Source organism: Pteropus vampyrus, unplaced genomic scaffold (assembly GCF_000151845.1).
Source record: "Pteropus vampyrus isolate Shadow unplaced genomic scaffold, Pvam_2.0 Scaffold17, whole genome shotgun sequence".
In the NCBI taxonomy this organism is placed as follows: Eukaryota; Metazoa; Chordata; class Mammalia; order Chiroptera; family Pteropodidae; genus Pteropus; species Pteropus vampyrus.
In genome coordinates this window covers 10,010,088-10,023,041 of record NW_011888798.1, presented here as the reverse complement: position 1 = coordinate 10,023,041, position 12,954 = coordinate 10,010,088, and the positions used below count along the sequence as shown (strand labels likewise).

Genomic DNA, 12,954 nt, shown 5'->3' with positions numbered 1-12,954 from the left:
GGAGAGGAGAGGAGAGAATATCAGACAGAAGCTACCCTTCTTTTTATGACCTAGCCTCAAAAATCATGTAGTATCATTTCTGCCTCATTTTATTCATTAGAAGCAAGTTGCTATCTGGCTCACATTCAAGAAGTGGAATGTCAAAGAATTTAAAGACATGTTTTAAAACCACTGCATTCCACACATTGGCCACAAATTATTTCCATTCCTCCTAAATGCAAAATATCCTCACCCCTCCTATGATCACCCCAAAAGTCTCATCCATTTATAGCATCCATTTATAGCATCAGCTTAAAGTATCTCATCATTTAAATTAACTTATGGATGATGCTCCCCATGTACAGTTTTTCTCAATCTGAAGACCTATTAACTGAAAAGTTCTTTGCTTAACATACAGACAGGCAAAAGATAGTTGCTATAGTATCGCCATTCCAAAGAGGAGATAATGGGAGGTTCAGAGACATCATTAGTCACTAGCAAATCTGAAATCCATCAGACACATGTTGGCAGTTCCTTGATTAGAGCTCAAAGCATAGGAGTAATTCTCCATTGCTCTTGGTTCAACCCTCTGAGTCATCCCTCTTTTTTCTATGAAAGGTAGCCTATGTTTGTGGCTAAGTAGTTTTTACAGACTGCTTCATGACGGTACAAGTTTTGAAGTCCAAAGGTTTCTTTTCATTTTGTTCTATCTGTTCTTTTCAATCCAACCTGGTGGTGTTTCTGCTAATACAAATGTCTTAAAAACTTTGTGAGTCTTTTATGAATCTTATTAGGTTTCACACCATTAGGCAAAAGCCTTATCCACAAATCTCTGAGAAAGCCCTTCTCTACCCTAGGTAAAAGGCTGCTGAGAGACAACATTCTTAAGCCATCTACAAGTCCTTATTGATTAACAGAATAGTTCTCTAAGGCACTGCCTTAAATCTTTTGAGGTCATAACAAAGATATTACAGTCACATCTTGACTTCATTTTCAGACTATAGTTTTTCTAATTGTTTCCTGGATTTAATCTTTGCCAGAAATCAAGCTCTAATTTTTAGCATTATTTGTCATTAAAGGGGTTGGGGATTTTCAAACCCAACAATTCTTGGCTCCTTTATATTTAATAATCCTTCCATTAAGGTACTTCCCTTGCATTTTACTATAAATAGGAAGAAGCAGCCAGTTAGTACTTTCAATACTCTGTAAACTTCCTTAGCCATATCACCCAGTACATTAAATATGTTTTCTGCTTTTCATATTACTCTGACAGTGTTGCTAAAATTTTTGCCACTACAGAGCAAAGATATCCTTTCCTCTAGTTTCCAAAAACATTTTACTCATTCTCCCTAACGTCCTTACTGATAGCCTTCCCACAGGCCAGCAGGCTTCTAATAAGTCTTTACAAGGATCTTTAGTCTTTCACTATTTTCAAGGTCTTTCCAACTTCCTCCCACTAATCAGTTCCAAATTTATTCCTACATTATGTTTTCAATATGGCAACATCATGCTTCCTGGTACAAAAATCTATATTATTTGTCTATTATTACATAACAAATTAACCTAAAACTTAGTGGTTTTATCAACAATGAGCATTTATTATCTCATTCAGAAATTCAGGTAACCCATAGTTGGGCAAATTCTGGTTCACAGTTTCTCATGAGATTCAATGAGATGACTGCAGTCCACCAATATCTATCTATCTATCCATCCATCCATCCATCCATCCACCCACCTACCTACCTACCTATCATCTATTTTTCATCCATTTGTTCTTTCACTCTTTTTTTGCACACTACTTACACTAGCTTAACTCTAAACTCTCCACCAATTTTATAACTCTCCTCTCAGTACATTCAAAGACATTGGGTACAGCAGTCTATTAATTCTATCTTCTTGAAGAAATACCTTCAGGAGTCTTCTGACTTGCTCCAATCTAGACTAGCTTGCTATTAAGATCTGCGGCACAGCTGTCATCTTGAAATTTCCCTTTGCCCGCTTGTGCTCGTGTGTGCTCTCTCGCGCTCTCCTCTCTCTCATTGAATTCGTTGTTTCCTGAATCCTTTGATTTTCCAGTTTCTTGGTGGAGAACATCGCCAATAACTTTCTGAAAAAAGGTGTATAGGAGATGAAATTTTTGAAACTTCTATAAATGTCTTTATTCTTTTTTCACAATGAGTTGTTTGGCTAGGTATATAATTCTAGCTTAAAAACTGTTTTCCTCTATTAATTATAAAGATATTTTTCCATTGTATTCTGACTTCCATTGTTGCTGTTGAGTAATGTAATGCCATTCTAATCTTTGAACCTTCATATAAAACATGCTTGTCTCTCCTCCTCTCCCAAATCTCAAAAACTAAGATTTTCTTTTTGTCCTGAAGTTTCACAACAATGTTACTTGATACAGGTCTATTTTCACCCATTATGCTAGCCACTTGGTAAGCCCTTTCATTCTGTAAATTTCCTTAATTTGTTGCTTTAATGACCTCCTTCTATTTTCTCTTTCTGGAATTCCTATTATCTTAAAATTCAACCTTATTTTTTTCTTCTTTGATCTTTTGCTTTACTTTCTTGGAGATTGCTTGAACTTCATTAGTAAATCCTTCTATTTAATTGGATTTGTTTAATTTCCAAGAGCTGCTGTTATTGTTCTTGTTCTCTAAACTTTTTTTTTTCACATCTTTTCTTGTTGGGTGGATACAATATATTTTCTTACCTTGCTGAATATATGAATAATTTTGAGAAATTTATTTCTCTCTGCAAATCTTCTTCCAATTGGCTTTTTTCTCCTTTTAAAAAATCTATGTTTTTCATATTAAATGCTTTCATCAAATGCCTGTAATCCTTTGCTGTCTGCTTATATTTAAGTGTGGTCACAAAAAATAAGATTCGAAGTCTCTGCATACTCATGGGCCTATCAAATGTGATCTTCTCTTCACTGCTGCTGCTAGTCTTTGTTTGTAGTTTGTATTTTTTAGTGGTTTCAGTTAGTTTGTTGATTTGTTTCTGCATGCCTGAGAAATATGCTGGAAAATGATAATACAATTAAGTGTAGAAACAAAAATAAGAGTGAAGATGACATGAAAAAAAAAAAAAGTCCTGGAAATTCCGTTCTTCTGAAGCAAACAGTGAATGATGCTTAAAAATTTAATGCTGCACTACTTAGTCATAGTTATGAAAAATAGATCTTAAGTAAATTATTTGATTTGGTTAAGCCTCAGTTTCCTAATCAATAAAATAGAGATGATAATAATAGTACCTAACTCTTAGGGTTGTTGACAGGGTAAAATAAGATAATCATGTAAAGTATATAGCAATATTCCAGTTCCACAGAAAGTGCTCAATAAAAGTATTTGATAAAGGTGCATATAGACTTTGAAGAATGAAACTATAGTGAAAACCACTGTGACAATATCAATTAATTTACAAGATTTTTCAATCATTTTGAAATGTTAGCAACTTCATAACTATAAAATCACGAAAATTTGAGATAAAGGAAAAACTCCATCTAGATTAAACTTCAGAACAAGCAAAACGTGTCGCTGTTTGAAGCAATGTTGTAAAAATAATGCTTGGATCCTCTATGGAGATTTAATTAAAAGTGAAGAGGGAGAGAGTAAAAAGAGAAAAGAATCTAGAAAGTCATGCACATGTCCAGGGAAAGATGCATGCTCAGAAAAGCCATGATAAGACTCTAAGCTTTAATCTCTAGTGGATCAGTAGAGATCAGCAGGAAGTAAACACTAAGGCATAGTTGTAAATGGCCTGGCTAAGTGCTAAAGGAATGATCAACACAGAACCAATCTGCAAAGACTGGGAGAGTATTTTTTCCTTTTCTTTTTTCTTTTTCTTTTCCACTTTTTTTTTCTTTTTGTTCTCTTTTTGCTTTAGGCATTTAAGGAAATCTTTATCAAAACGTGAGCTGATCACATGTTTAAGGAACAGAGACTTCAGAGGCCACATATGACAAAGAATAAGTCTTTTAAAAAAATAGTTTAGAAAAGTTACTAAATAAACAACCACAAAGCATAGCAAGGAACAACAAACACTGAGGAGAAGGAAACATCTGGTTACCAAAGTTAATACATTACGATGTGGTATTCAAAATGTCTAGTTTTCAACAAAAAATTAAAAGGCATGCAAAGAAACAAGAAAGGGTGGCCCATTCACATGAAAAAATATCAAAAGAAATTGTCACTGGAGAAACATTGGACTTACCAGAAAAAAAAACTTTAAATCAACAGTTCAAAGAGATAAAGAAAATCAACTAAGAACTAAAGAAAACCAGGAGAACAACTATTGAACAAAAAGAGACTATTAATAAATATAAAGAAATTATAAAAAAGGAACCAAATAGAAATTCTGGAGCTGAAAAGTACAATAACTTTAATGAAAAATTCACTAACGAGTCACGTACCTAATAAGGAACTTGTATCCAAATACATAAAAAATTATTACGATTCAATAATAAAGACATATAACCCAATTAAATTATGCCAAGGATCTGAATAAACTTTTCTCCAAGAAAGACATATAAATGGTCAATAAGCACCTGAAAAGATGCTCAACATTAGTGGTCATTAGAGAAATGCAAATCTAAACTACAATGAGATACCAATTCATTCTCACTAGGATGACTATAATAAAAAAAAAAAAAGTTGACAAGGATGTGAAAAAATTGGAATTCTTGCTGGTTGAAATATAAAATATCCACAGTGCAACCACTGTGGAAAACAGTTTGGTGGGTCTACAAAAAGTTAACGATAGAATTAGCATGCGTCCCAATAATGCCATTCCTGGGTATATATCCAAAAGAATTGGAAACAAGTATTCAAACAAATGCTTACATACACGTTTGTAACAGCATTATTTGTGATAGCCAATAGGTAGAAACAACCCAAATATCCATCAACAGATGAATGAATAAGCAAAATGTGGTATATCTGTACAAAGGGATATCATATTCAGCCATAAAAAGAAATGAAATACTGATACATGCTACGAGTGAATGGACCTTGAAAACATGCTAAGTCAGACACACAGGTCACATATTATATGATTCTATTTATATGAAATATCCAGTATAGGTAAATCAACAGAGACAAAAAGCAGAAAAGTGGTTGCCAGAGGCTGGGGGCAGACTGGACAGGCAGGAGAAGAGGGAATGGGAAGTGACTGCTTAATGTGCACAGGATCTTCTTTGGGGGTGTGAAATGTTTTAGAACCAGGAACTAGATAGAGGTGATGGCTGCACCAAAGTGTACACTTTATTTTTTTTCAAAATTAAATCATTTTGTATTTGAGCACTGATTTTACAAAATGTGGCATAAAGGTGAACTAAATTTACACCTTAATGTGTTCATGTAAATTGCTTTCAAAATACATTGCACCTAAGATGTATATAAGATTTTACATGCATTTTGGAAGAAATCACACAGAAGCAGCTGCTTTTTCAATAAACTTGGCCAGTTTCACATCTCTTTTGGTCAGTCCACCACAGTCATGAGAGGTAAGAGTTATCTGGACCTTGTTTTACACGTTGAACCATTCCAGGTAATGATTCATCTTCTCTGCTTGTAAGGCAACTCGGGACATAAAGCCAAATGCCCCAACTTCCCAAAATGTCCTTAAAGCCAGCTACTAGTTTATAGGCAGATGCAGTGGCTCAGTCAGGCACAGGCAGCGGAATCAACAGTTACGTTCAAACAAGCAAAGGCAAAACGCTCCATAATTTACAACCCCCAAAGTGTACACTTTAAAATGGTTAATTTCATGTACGTGAATTTCACCTCAAGTTTTAAAAAAAGTGAAGAGGCTTTTCTCTGCAAGTTAGCCTTTCAATCACTCTAACCAAAATATCTATTCATATGTCCTTTTCTTTATTTTTAAAGAGAAACCAGAAATTCCTGTTCTGCAAAATACAAAGTATATCTCACTGTAAAAGAAAAGGTTCACTTTCAGAAGTAACAATGTCATTTTAGGCATTTTATGCCTCAAATTTTTATAATAAGCATAAATGTGATCTTGTGTTGGGCATTTGATCTGTTAGATGGGTTAGAATATGAACCTAAGCTGGAAACCAGTCAGGCCCAAAGGCCAAAGCTTCTTCATCCCTTTTCCATGCCTTCTTTAACATTCAGACTACTCTATTCAGGGGCTCTAAAAGTTTAGGATGATCTGGAAGCAATAAAAACGTCTTTCATCACCAAAGACAGATTTTGTGATTTCTAGGGTTATTGTAAGCAGTGGAGCATACCAAATCTATTAAAAATATTTCCACCTGATTTGGAATTTAAATAGATTTTAATACTTTTGTTAGTAGCAACTTCTCCAATCTGTATTCTGGTTAAATGATGTTTTCCTGTGCACTGCTGTCTTCGATAGAGTGGATTCCTTTTTGGTGCCTATAAGCTTCCTGGGAAGATTACTACCTCCTCAAGAAGTTGTGATAAATGAGAGAAAGTTCAAGTCCTGGCTCTTCCACTTGTTAGCTGGGTGACCTTCAATATCAAGTCACTTTCTGCCTGTTTCCTCAATTGGAAAATGAAGATGATAACCAGGCATAGTTGATGTGAGGAGCTAATACAGTACGATGCCAAAGGACTATACAAGTATCAGTAATTTATATCTTCCAGTGCTTTACAGATAGTAGGTGTTAAGTTAATGTTTGTTTAATTGAATTGTGTGATGATCTTGTGGCTATAAGGCTAATCTTATTTTGCACTGATTGAGTTAAATCAGGCTCTTTCTGTAGGAAATCATGTCTCGGAACAAACTGAATCCTTGGTATACTTGGTATACTTGGTAACTAGTTAGCTATGTTATAACAGAGTTATGTTGTATTTACTGCAAAAGCTACTAATGGAATATGCTAATGATAAGATAGCTAATTGTTCATTTTCCAGAAGACAAATGAATTCTTTTCCAGTATTTGAAGTTATTTAGTAAGCCACATCTTGCAGTGTTCAAAGCATTCCCTGAAAATGTGAAAGAGTTAATGCATCCCAGCAGGTGAGCGGTTTATTTTCCTTTCCTGGCAGGAATATTAATCACTATTATTATCAGCTCAGTAAGTCTTTGGCCTCATAGGGAATGTGTGCTGCTGGCTTTGGAAAGGGAAAGATATGTCGGGGCAGTGTTGGTGCTGAGAAATCAATCAGGATTATCCACCGCTCTATTGCCTAATAAAGAAAGCTAGTGTCTGTCTAAGAAGTATAATTTCAGAATCTCAGAAGAGGCAGCCACAGTACCCAACATGCCCACTGTTAGAATTACTCCTTTGGATTTAATAGAGTCTTTAGAAATGTCCTCCTAAAATGTAGCTATTGTCAAGTGTTACGTTTGCACTTTGTGAAAATGGCTTTGTGATCATGGTCGATCCCAAGGGAACAGATTTCTAGATCACAGACAAGAAGACAGGAGAAAGTTCCAGCTTTTGGGGGGCAGGATCAGGTATGTTACTTGATGAACCTGAGATGTCACCAAGAGTCTTAGGTACCCCAGGTAGCTTGAATCAGTGGGAAATAGGCAACTGTCATCTCAGACCACATTCTATGCCTCTTTAAGCAGGATTCTGCATGTAATCCATTGAAAACATAATCAATTTGCAGTTAAGAGATAATAGGTCATAAAAATAGCAATACAAAAAGTATTTTTAACTTAAGAAGTATTTATTAAGCATCAACCAAGTAGAAACTGGTATTAGGCAATGGAGTATGTGACCTTCATCCTACAGGACCATATGACTCTTGAGGAATCTGTTCTCCTTGCCTTTTCCCTGTACATCCCTCCTCCCTCTGAAAAAGAAAAGCAATTAATAAGAACTTCATTTCCAGTTCTTTTATGCCTACATCCCTCTCCCTTATGAAACTATTAACAAGTTAAAAATAGGCAAAAGTTTACCAGAGTTATCAATAAAAAGTGCACAGATAGGAGTATAAAAAATTTACAAACCAGATTATTGCAAGAGGATAATACTCTCCTGTAGAGAGGAGTTGTGAACAATAGCTACAAATAATAATGAAATACTGTCAAACCATGAGTTTGGTGTTCTGCAAAAGGCATCCAAAATCAAGTTAGGAAAGAGAGCAGGAAAGTACCTTAACCAGGAAGGATGAATTGATGAGGAGTCATTTTCATTTCTTATTTAAAATCATTTGCTTTCTCCACATTAAAACAGAACAGATCCCTCTCCCTCTTAAAATGTTTTTATGTCCTAGAAGGCCATAACACTGGGAATGAAATAATTCCAGACAAGAAGAATTAATTTCTAGATTTCAATTTCATGTTAATGTAGTTTACAAATGTAAAGTAAGCATGGGACTTTTAAAAATTATGTTGTCTTTTGGAATTGTAAAAAATTAGCAAGAAGAGTAGAGAGGCAGACAAATGAACCTCCAGTGAATACCAAGCAGGCAGTTCAGAAAGAGATCAGCTGTTGGCACAGATGTGAGTACATAACTTTGTGTCTTTAGAGCCTCTATCGGCAGATATAGTTGCTTGGTTTTATAAAGTAATGAATATAGGAATCTAGAAATAGTTGTTAGTCTATCATGTCCTTCCTCTAAACTTTATCATACATTTTCCCATACTATTTCATGTAAATGTATTCATAAAACCTAGGAAATTTTTTTGTGTGTAGAAATCAAAATGTAGAAATCAAAACTTATCCCCAAAACAGTTTGAATTTAGAGTATATAAAATACATTTAATATTTAAGGCCTAGTAACAATCAGACTTCTCTCTTTCATACATTCAAGCATTCATTCCTTCAACACATACATTTGTTACAGCAACTCTCAGATTGATTATAAGCATATGTCAAGAGCTTAATTTCCAACTTGTTTCAAAAGAAGCAGCTTTCTGAAAAGTCAAAGTCAAATATTCTGTCTTAGCAGAAACATTTTATAGGGGAAAATGGTTATTGTAAGACTGGAAAGAAGAAGGAAGTAGAGGAGGAGAGGGGGAAGGAAGAGAATAAGAGGACGAAGTAGCGGTAGTAGCAGAAGTAGCAAAGGACAAATCGCCTCTTTATATTATTGGTTAAAGTTCTTAGACTAGTTTCAAAACTAATAGTTAACTGAATGGGTTTCCTAAGAAGGATTCTTAAGCTCATTAAAGTCTATAAAATATTGCTCAAATATTTTATCAAAAATGCTAATTATTCCACAGGAAAAGCAGCTAGACACATCAGACCACAAAGTTCTGCCCTAGCTCAGGTTTGGGACAACTTTCTTTCTCACATTTATTGGGGGCAATTAATGCCATGCTAAGGAATTTGGGCTTTACTTTCTGTACAATGAGAAATTATTGAAGGATTTTAAGCAGAGATGTGGCATGATCAGATTTGTATTTTTAAAATAGCATTCTCTCCAGTGTTAGGTATTGGTAGAAATGGATGAAACTAGAGAAATCAATTAGAAAACAATAGTAGCAGCCCAGTTTAATTCAATAAAAATCCACTGTATACCAGGCCTTTGGCTCAGAGCTTGAAAGACATTGTTTCTGTCCCAGTTCTTAGCTGAGTGGATGAGATGGAGACACAGCCTACTTCCACCACATACTAGCTGTGCGACTCTAGGCAAGTTAGTTATCATCTGTTTCTTCATCTGTTGAACGGAAATAATAATAATAGATCCTATTTCATAGTAAGGCTGTGAGGATTAAATGAGTTAAGGAATGCAAATGGCTTATAACAGCATCCTGTACACAGTAAGCAATTAATAAATGTTAGATACTACTATTATAATAAGAAATTACCTCATAGCGATATAAGAAGTGCTGTGAATCAAAGTATACATAGAGTGCTTCAGAAGTACAGAGGTCACACTTGGCTGAGCTAAGAGATAAGAGCTCAAGTTAAGGGAGGAACTAGAAAAGTGGACAGCGAGTGATGGAAGCAAGAAATGATACAGAGGTAGAAGCAAAAGGCTTAGTGACTCATAAGATCCAGGCCCAGACATATCCATGTTTATGGATCAAAAAACTCTATATTGTTAAGATGTCAATTCTCTCCAAATTAATCTATCGATTCAACATAATCTAAGCTTAGTCTAAAATTTGTAGAGAAATGCAGAGGACCAGGGAGCCAAAATAATGTTGAAAAAGAAAAATGAGTTGGCAACTTGCACTATCGGACTTCAAGAGCTGCTATAAAACTATAGCAATCAATACAATGTGGTATCAGCATATTGACAAATAGGTTGATGGAACAGACTGGAAAGTTCAGAAATAGACTCACTCTTATATGGTCAATTGATTTCGACAAAGGTGCAAAAGCAATTAAATTGGGCTAAGAAAGCCTTTTCATGCTGAAACTAGCAGATATCCATTTGGGGTTTAAATAACGAACCTTGACTCTACTTCACACTATACATGAAACTTAATTAGAGGTTGTTTTTAATGCGTGAGGGTTTGGTTTGTAAGGACCAGCAAGTGGTGCCCAAAACCTCTGTTCACTAGAATGCAAGGCCACCCAGATCTCACGTTCCTGAGACTTTCACCTTTTCTCAAGAAGGGAATAAAAGAAGTCAGATGATAACATCAGTGTCCTTAAAACCAGGCCCCAGAAATCAGTAACTTTTGAGGACATGACTGTGTACTGCACTGAGAAGGAATGGGCCAGCCCAGTGCCTGCTCAGAGGGTTGTGTACAGGGATGGGATGCTGGAGAACTATCCAGCTGTAGCTTTCCTAACATCACCCACTTCCAAACCTGCTCTGATCTCTCAGCTGCAGCAAGGGAAAGAGCCATGTTTCATCCAGACACAGGGAGCCCCAAGGCAGAGAAGCAGGACAGCAGGCCCTCCCTATAGAATACATCTCAAAAATAAGATTTACCTACTTAGCTAAAATAATGTCATATGCAATATTTAAAGTTCCTCAGAATCATCAGTTTGGGGAAGACAATACAAAGGCTTAATTCTTTACTTTTTAATACCAGTTTTCAAAGTAAGTAGCAAGTAGATTTAAGAGCCATCTTAAATGATATCAGATACAAATTTTCTTTTTCTGTAGACTAATGGATTTCCATAGATTTGATATTTTTCAATAAAGTTGTTCATTCTGACGTACCAAAAAAAGTTAATTTGAGAAGGATCATACACCTAAACATGAAGCTGAAACTATAAAGCTTCAAGAAGAAAATATAAGAGAATATCTGCTCAAACTGGAAGCCAGCAAAAATTTATTGAGCAAGACACAGAAAGCAATCAGCATTTTAAAAAGTTAACAAATTAAAGTACATCAAATTAAATACTTTAGCTCCTCATAAGAAAATTTAATTAAATGAATAGGCAAGCCACAGAATGGTAGAAAACATTCATAAAAACATATATATGATGAACGACTTATACCCAAATAACTACTACAATTCAATAATAAAAAGACAAACAACCCAATTTAAAAATGGACAAAAGACTTAAATAGTCACTTTCCAAAAAAATATACAACTAGCCAATAAACATGTTTAAAGATGCAAGGGGAAATGAGTAAAGGTGGTCAAAAGGAACAAACTTCCAGTTATAAGATAAATAAGTTCTGGGAGTGTAATATACAGCATGATGACTATAGTTAACAATACTATATTGTATATTTGAAAGTTGTTAAGAGTACATCTTAGTAGTTCTCATCACAAGAAGAAAATCTATAACTATGTGAGGTGATGTATTTCAACTAAACTTACTGTGATGATCATTTCACAATATATGCACAGTAGTTCCCCTTTATCCTCATTTTCAATTTCCACAGTTTCAGTTGCCCATGGTCAACCATGGTCTGAAAATATTAAATGAAAAATTCCAGAAATAAATAATTCATAAGTTTTAAATTACACACAGTTCTGAGTAACATGATGAAATTTTGCACCATCCTTCTCTATCCCGCCTGGGAAGTGAATCATCCCTTTGTCCAGTGTATCCGTGCTGTACATACAGTATAATAAGATATTTTGAGTGAGACAGAGAGAAAGAGACCACATTCACATAATCTTTATTACAGTATATTGTTTTATTGTTCTATTTTATTAGTTATTGTTAATATCTTACTGTACATAATTTGTAAGTTAAACTTTATCATATATATGATATATCTCTCCAACGTAGATAGATTGTTAGATAGATAGATAGATAGATAAATAGATAATGTGATATATATGGGAAAAAAAACATAATATAATACAGTTTGGTACTATTTGCAGTTTCAGGCACCCAATGGGGGTCCTGGAATGTATTCCCAGCAGATAAGGGAGGGAGGACTACTGTATATATCAAAAATCATTATGTTATACACCTAAAACTAATACAATGTTATGTTAATTATATCTCAATAAAACTTAAAAAAAAAGAAAAAACTAAATGGAAATATGTTTTTTTAAATGGAAAAAATAAAAAAACAAAGATGGTCTTCATCATTAGTCATCAGGGAAAGGCAATTTAAACAACAATGAGAAACCACTACCTATCACTAAAGTGGCTAAAAACAAAAAGATTAAAAACTCTGTTGGGAAGGTTGTGGAGCAACTAGAACTCTCATACATTGTTAGTAGAAGATACTACTACCCTATGACCCAGAAGTTTTACTCTTAGGTATTTACCTAAGAGAAGTGAAAATATATGTTCACAAAAAGACTTTATAAGAAAGGAGAGGAGCTTTACTCAAAATAGCCAAAAACTGTAAATAATTCTAAATAAAAGAAAAAGAGAAAATTTTCTGGAGTGATGGAAATGTACTATACCTTGATAGGGGTGTGAGTAACACACATGTATGCATTTGTCAAAACTTATCAAATTGAACACTTAAGAATTTTACATTTACTCTATGTAATTATTACACTAATATTGAATTCTAGCTAGTAATTTTGGTTTTTGCAGCAGTATGTGTTAGCAATTCTAAAAATACTTCCTGTGCATGCTAGGCTCAAGCAAAATGAGTAAATAAATTTAATAAAATGCAGCTGTCTCGCTGTTGGAGAAGGTAG

General features: G+C 34.5%; 2 protein-coding genes and 2 pseudogenes across 2 annotated transcripts in view; 2 read left to right on the top strand and 2 right to left on the bottom strand.

The window, feature by feature from the left end:
* The window catches only part of TMEM163 (transmembrane protein 163), a 370,074-nt gene that overhangs the window by 340,403 nt on the left and 16,717 nt on the right, over positions 1 to 12,954 (bottom strand). The window lies entirely within an intron of this gene.
* The window catches only part of ACMSD (aminocarboxymuconate semialdehyde decarboxylase), a 57,344-nt gene that overhangs the window by 38,109 nt on the left and 6,281 nt on the right, over positions 1 to 12,954 (top strand).
* LOC105288349 lies at positions 5,362 to 5,574 on the bottom strand (annotated as a pseudogene).
* Positions 7,688 to 10,899, top strand: LOC105288359 (annotated as a pseudogene).